Here is a 7589-nt window from a genome sequence, read left to right on the forward strand (position 1 = left end):
GACAAGTTGCTGGGCAAGTTTCTGGGCACACGCAAACAATTTGACAAACAGATGGTGTGCCATATATGACTCCAGTTTTAGAGCATTAAAAGAACTTTTCGTATCCAAACATGGTATTCATATCTCCCTCTCCATGTCCTCTACACAATTAACCAAGAATCAAGTCAATTGAGTGGATATTGAATGCTCTATGAAGCTCCAAAGTCTCGCCCTCGCGATGTTGAAACTACGGATCTGGCTGGGCACAATCTCAGGGCACGCGCGCAGCATTCCATCAAACACGTGTTGGGCAATTTCTATGTTCAATTTGAAAGAGTTACAAGCATATTCTAAATCTAATCCAAACATCAATGTGTTCTACTCCATGCCTCCTATTTGAGGAGCCAAAGATCATTGATTTTGGCTGCGTGATTGGAAAGATACAAGGTCCCAAAGTCAGCTTCTCGAAACTGGTTGTGAAGAGGTTCCTTGACTAGGGCACGCGTGTAGGCGAGTCCATTGGGGAAGGACCAAGTTCCAGTGCTTTTTTGAATAGGTTCCAGCCCTCAAATCAATGTTCCCCAAACACCAAAGTTGCTTATATCATAGCACACTTTAAGTTTGTAGTTGGGAATTTCTCCAAAGGAGTTGTGAATCAAAAGATATATGAAGGAAAAGATATGGGATTCAAAGCTCTTGAGTTTCCAGCATTTAAAGAAATTTTGAGCCGGTTACAAATGGCTTTTCCACAAAAGTTCAGTCACTACCAAGGCATTTTTAAGGTCACTTATCATGCATTCACAATCACTATTTCAAGAGTTGATTAACACCAATCATGTTGCACCATGACATATTTGTGGTAGTAGGAGCATATGCCTATTGCTCTAAACAACCATGCAAAATGCTGCATGCATGAAAGAAGAAGAAAGACCATGCTACAAATGACCACCCTTGCTCACTAAGGCTACGCTTCAAGTCCCACACTCATAGAAACCCCTTCATTCCTTTCACACTTACTTTATAAATACAAAACACACACTCATTTTTCACTCTCTCGCACTCACACTCTTTCTCATTTCTCAAACTCATTCTCTTCACCCTCGGATTCCTTTCTCTCTTCCATCACTCACATCAGAAAAAAAGTTTGTTACATCCTGTAACAAACTCTAACAAACTCAACCATCAACCTCCATTGCTCTTCCTCCCTCAACCACCACCACAAAACCTCCATAACCACCATAGTATCTTCATTCACGAGCTCAACTCCACAACAAACTCAACAACTATGGATTCTCTTTCAAGTTCCGTGCTCACCATCACCAACCATTGATTTTCTGAGCAAGATTCGAGTCCGCCTTCAACGTACGTGAATCTCTGAGTTCAGCATACCTCAAGCATCGTCTTCGTCTCATTCAAGTGGTGAAAGAATCGTGGAGTTTTCTTCACGGCTTGATTCGAAATTTGTCAACAGGTAAGTGTTCGAATCTTCTTTAGCATCTTAATGCCAACATATGCATCTGCAAATATCTGAGCTGGCTCTCTTCGTATGTGTGCACCGTTTACGGATTCTTGAGATTGATTTTATTATGAACATGGTTTACATGTTTAGATCATATGCTTAAGCTTTCTGAACGTGTATGAGTTTAAATTTGAATTCGAAACGAGACTCAGTGAAGATCTTGAATGTTAGGGTTTCGAAAGCATTCTCGGTTTCAAAGTTAGAGAGTGATTCAGAGAAAACTAAGGTTGGATCTATAATCAGGGAAGAAAATCGAGCCAGACAATGGTGGTCTCTTGAATTTCTGGAGTTTTTATGAACTCCGGTGGTGGTGATGGGCGAAGAAGACGACCGGAGTTGGTGTTCCGGCGTCTGTGCATGGTGTTGTAGGGGGATGGCGCCGGTGGTGTACGTGGCGTTCCATCATTGGTTCCCGTCCCCATTTACTTGGTTGATTTTGTTTTACTATAATCATTGGTGTGTGACGTGTTAGCCTGTGATTAGCTGTTGGTGTTATTTTTGTTTTTAGTGACTTAAAATTGGTGCACCAATTGATATATAGTAGCTCTCTTGTATGTCACGTTCAAAGGCCACAAAAAAACCATGTATTGAATTCTGAATAAAAGTAATGAAACAAAGATGAATTGGAATGGTGTGTAGTGATTGGGCCAGGCGAGTTTGGGCCCTCATTGTTTCTGAACCACACCTAGGCTTCACTAATGCACTACCACACTCCAAACTGGGCCCTGGGCGCCGATGCTGTTTCCACCCCCATGTTCAGGCCTTATTTTGCTTTAACTGATTTTTTAGTTCATTCAGAAATTACTTCAACACCCCCCTGGCAGTTTAGTTTTCATTTTAATTTTGTTTTGCTTTTACTAACTCATAATTCCAATCTTAATCCAAATAATAAAATGCATAAAAAATTTGTTTAGATATTTTTAGGTATTTTAGAGTGTGTACATAATTGTCATGATTTTTGTTAATTTTCTTCCTTAATTGTTTTAATCCTTTTAATAAATCGTTTCTCCACAATATATTTGAATTTCCTTTGATTAATACTTCTTTGTAAGTAATTCTCTAATAGACTTAGGATTTAATTTTTAGTCCCGATTTTTGTATAGAATTAATGGATGTATGTGTGCTTGTGAGTATCATTTGTTTGCTACAATTCTCAATTTTATTTGTCGCATATTGATTTTCCTTTACCTATTCCATGTATAGTTTTTGTTAATAATTGTATGGTTTATCATTTTAACCCCCTTGTATAGACAATTTAGACAAGAATTTAGAATTAGTTCCCTTCTTTCATTCTTTTTCTTTTCAACTTTTAAAATACTTAATAAATATCGATGAAGATCACACCGTTACTACACTTCATAGTAGGAAAGAAATGATTGGGGCGTAGGCCCCGATGTATGTTCTTTCCTACTTAGCGGAGAAGAAATGATTGAGGTGTGAGGCCTCGGTGTATTTCTTAACCGTTATTTAGAGAAACGATTGTGGCGTAGGCCTCGATGTGTGTTCTCTAAATATTCAAAAACAAACAAAAACTCTTTTTGGTATGATCTAAGTCACAAATTAAATCCCCTTAAAAAACACCAACCAAAAACACTTCAAAAAACACTAATAAATAGTAAGATTTAACACAAAGTAAGGAAGTGATGCGAGACCTTGTAGTGGGTTCTCGTCATCATGGAATTACCCTAAAAGACACAAACCAATCTCTCTTTTTCTTCTTTTCTTAAGGGCATTGTTATCTCCGCTCCATTGCATCCTAGGCTGTCCCCTTATGCAAGAGCGCGAGCGTTAACTCCGCCCAATTAAAAAACACAAAAACAAACAGAAAATCTTTAGCCGAGCTACGGTAACTCTGATTCCTGAAAAGGATACGTAGGCAGCGGGGTAGGGCCCGTGCGAGTACAATTCTTCTTTTCCCTACATTTTGCATTCATTTCGCATTTAGACATAGACATAGACATAGTTTTACACCCATTAGATAGAAACAAACATAGGTGGATACCATCGAGTACGATGGGCGTGAGGGGTGCTAATACCTTCCCCTCGCGTAACCGACTCCCGTACCTAGATTCTCTGGTCGCAAGACCCTGTTCCTTCCTTTGTTAGGTTTCCTGATATTCCTTTCCCTTATGGGATAAATATATTGGTGGCGACTCTGTTCATTTTTTCGCGAGCGTGCGACAGTACTACCAGCTGGAAAATACCAAGGTTCATACTTGGGAAGAATTAGCTGCTGCTTTTTACAAACAGTACCAATACAATGCTGATCTTGCACCAACCCGTACTCAACTAAGAGGCATGTCTATGGGACCAAAAGAAAGTTTCAAAGGATATGCACAAAAGTGGAGAGATATGGATGGAAGGGTTCAACCACCCTTATCTGATCGCGAACTAGTCGACATGTTCATGGGCACTTTAACTGGACCTTTCAATAGCCATTTGCTGGGAAACTCATCATCAGGTTTCACTGACCTGATACTGACCGGAGAACGTGTCGAAAGTGGCATTCAAAATGGAAAAATTCAAATAGGTTCCTCCTCTGGTACTACAAAAAGGCCCATCAGCGGGAGAAATGAGGTCAATGCAACACAAATTCAGAAAAGTCGCAAAAGTGAGCAGCATCAATCTGTAGGGGCAGTTCTGATCTCCGCATCTGCACCTCAAAAAGATCAACAGCCAAAATATACGCATCGACCAGATGCACCAAGAAGAAATTTCACCAGAATCAACATGCCAATCTCTCAGGCATTGCAGCACTTGCTAAAAGCAGATCTGATCACCTTAAGAGGTCCTCCAAAGAACGTCAACACTTCCTCTCCAAATTATCGCCCTGATGCAACATGTGCCTATCACTCAAACTGTCCAGGACATGACGCAGATCACTGCTGGGCCCTGAAAAATAAAATACAAGATATGATAGATGCTGGTGAAATTGAGTTCGATCCTCCAGAAACTCCAAATGTCATTACTGCACCTATGCCAAAGCATGACAAAACTGTTAACGTTATCCTGGACACTGTTTACATCTATGATGTGAACGAATTATCAACTCCACTCTGCGAAGTCAAAGGAAAGCTAATCCGAGCTGGTTACTTCCCAGGATGTGACCCCGACTGCTTTTACTGCTCCTGCCTGCCCAATGGTTGTGAAAATCTGAGGATGGGAATTCAAAAGTGGATGGATCGCCGTATCATTATGTTTGAGAGACTCCCTTCTATGGACGTGCTGTGCGAAGTCTTTGCAAACGGGATGAGAATAGAGGATGCCTCAGTGATCTCCAGCTTACCATTCAAAATCTCTGCCAAGGCTCCATTCAAAATTTCTGCTACACTCAAAGTGGCATCAGTAGTCATTGCTAGTCCAACTCCATTTCCATACTCCTCAGACAAAGCTGTCCCATGGGGATACGACGCTAATGTTTACGTTCATGGAGTTAAGCAGAGTACCTCGACTGAAGAGACCGCAAAGTTAACTACTCCAACTGTGGGTAATATTGTGGGTACCAGCAAGATCACGAGAAGTGGAAGAATCTTTTCACCAGAAATTTCTCCAAATGTTGCTGCTGATCCAGTCCAGGTCCCAATTCCTAATCAAAATGTCAGCGCTCGAGGCAAAGAGCCACAAGTTGAACAAGTTCAAACCCCGGTGGAGATCACTGCTGAGGATCCATCAAAGCAAGAAATGGAGGAAATATTGAAAATCATCTGCAAAAGTGATTACAATATTGTTGAGCAACTGGGGCACACCGCTTCAAAAATCTCAATGCTATCTCTGCTAAAATATTCAGAAGCTCATGCCAAAGCTCTGATGAAGTTCCTCAAAGCTGCGCATGTGCCTCAAGAGATCTCAGTCGACCAATTTGAGAATTGTATTGCCAATCTAACCGTGAGCAATGGTCTCGGTTTCTCCGATGTGGATCTAACCCCTGCTGGATAAAATCACAACAAAGCCTTACATATCTCCATTGAATGTAATGGCACCACTCTATCTCATGTGCTAGTAGATAACGGTTCTTCTTTGAACGTGTTACCGAAAACAGTACTAGAAAAGCTTGACTTCGAAGGAATTGTGTTACAACCAAGTGATGTTGTGGTAAGAGCCTTTGACGGGTCAACCAGAACGGTATACGGAAAAGTGAATCTCCCAATCAGAGTGGGTTCTCAGATCTTTGATTCTATCTTTTACGTAATGGAAATTCACCCAGCATACTCCTGTTTACTTGGACGCCCTTGGATACATGGGGCAAACGCTGTAACTTCTACCCTGCATCAGAAGTTAAAATATCCAGTAAAAGGAAAGATTGTCATAGTCTATGGCGAAGAGGAATATGTGGTTAGTCACCTGAGCAATTCCAAATATGTTGAGTTGGAGGACGAATTCATCGAAACTCCATGCCAATCATTTGAGGTGGTCTCCCCAGATGTCTCTACCACCAAGCATATTCCTGCTACTCAAACTACAACTATGGCTTCTCTCAAAGATGCCAAAGCCATGATTGAACAGGGTGATTGCACAGTATGGGGACAGCTTCCCGATATACCCTAAAGGCCTGACAAGCTAGGCCTGGGCTATGATAGCGAAAATCAAAAGAATGATCAAGGTCCTCGTTCTGGAGGATTAATGTCACACTTCGTCAGCCAAGAAGTAAACGCTATTGAAGATGAAGGAGTGTTCTTGAACCATATCATTCAGCCATATCCAGATGAGATTCCACCCATTTCCATTGGAATGTGGGATGCTGTGGGAGAACCAAATGGCGGGTATAACTATCAGTATGCCGCACCTCAGAATTCTTATATTGCTATGGAAGACATTACCCCGACTGGATGGGGTGATCAAATTGAAAATGACAAAAGTTTCACAAGTCCCGTCACTGAGCAATATCAAAATACACCCAAAGAAGTATGGGACACGCTAGGAGAACCCAGCGGCAGATATGACTATATGGTGAAATATTCCGCTCCTCCAAGCTCACAAATTGCTATGAAGGACATTGTCCCAACTGGATGGGATGAACATTACGATGACAATTTCGCTTTCGAAGAAGCCAGGGAAATACCAAATAACGAGGGTTGCTTTCTGTCAGAATACACTCCTCATCAGGATGCACAAGTCTCTATTCAAAGCATCATCCCGACTTCATGGGACGGCCTTATCGAGCATCTCGCTCAGCCAACAGAGATATCTCAGCCTGGGCTCTCGTATCCAGCAGAGTATATCCCTTATCCCGAAGGATCACCGGCTCATTTTCCCACTAATGAAATCAATGCTGTGGAAGATGAAGAAGACAACTGCAACTGGAACAGCTGGATACTCCCTGCTCACAAAAGTGGATTGAACAACTGGAAAGCTGAGGATGTGATCTCCTTTGACCAGGAGTAAATGCCATTTCCTGTTTTCTTTGTGTATATTGTGCAAAGATAAAAATGGTTCCTGAACAATCGAACCATGAGCTTGAAAGCCGTGTGCCTTAGCACACTGGTCCTTCTATAAGGGCTTATCATATCATGATCATGCGCATTCAATAAAATCATGGGACGCTTGCATATTTAAATTTTATGATCCTTTTTCTTTCTTTCTTCGCTTTCAAATAGCTATGTTTTTTCTTCACACACACTCACATAACTAACATGCAGATTCACATACACTCTGGATCCAGTCAACAACGATTCTGCTATTGCCCGTCATGACTTTGAAAGTCCGATCTACCAAACTGAGGACGAAATTGAGGAAGATTGTGAAGTGCCAAGAGAATTTGCAAGGCTGCTAGAACAAGAAGACAAGGCCATACAGCCTCACGAGGAGCCAATTGAGGTCATCAACTTGGGCAGCAACGAAGAAAAGAAAGAAGTCAAAATAGGGGCTGACTTAGAACACAGCATCAAGCAAAGACTGATTCAAATGCTGCGAGACTACGTCGAGATATTCGCCTGGTCCTATGAAGATATGCCAGGCCTTGACACGGACATTGTAGTTCATCGCCTGCCAATCAAAGAAGGTAGCATTCCAGTCAAACAGAAATTACGAAGGAGTAGGCCTGATATGTCAAAAAAGATCAAAGACGAGGTTGAAAAACAGTTCAATGCCGGAT

The sequence above is a fragment of the Vicia villosa genome, unplaced genomic scaffold, assembly GCF_029867415.1.
Source record: "Vicia villosa cultivar HV-30 ecotype Madison, WI unplaced genomic scaffold, Vvil1.0 ctg.000442F_1_1_1, whole genome shotgun sequence".
In the NCBI taxonomy this organism is placed as follows: domain Eukaryota; kingdom Viridiplantae; phylum Streptophyta; class Magnoliopsida; order Fabales; family Fabaceae; genus Vicia; species Vicia villosa.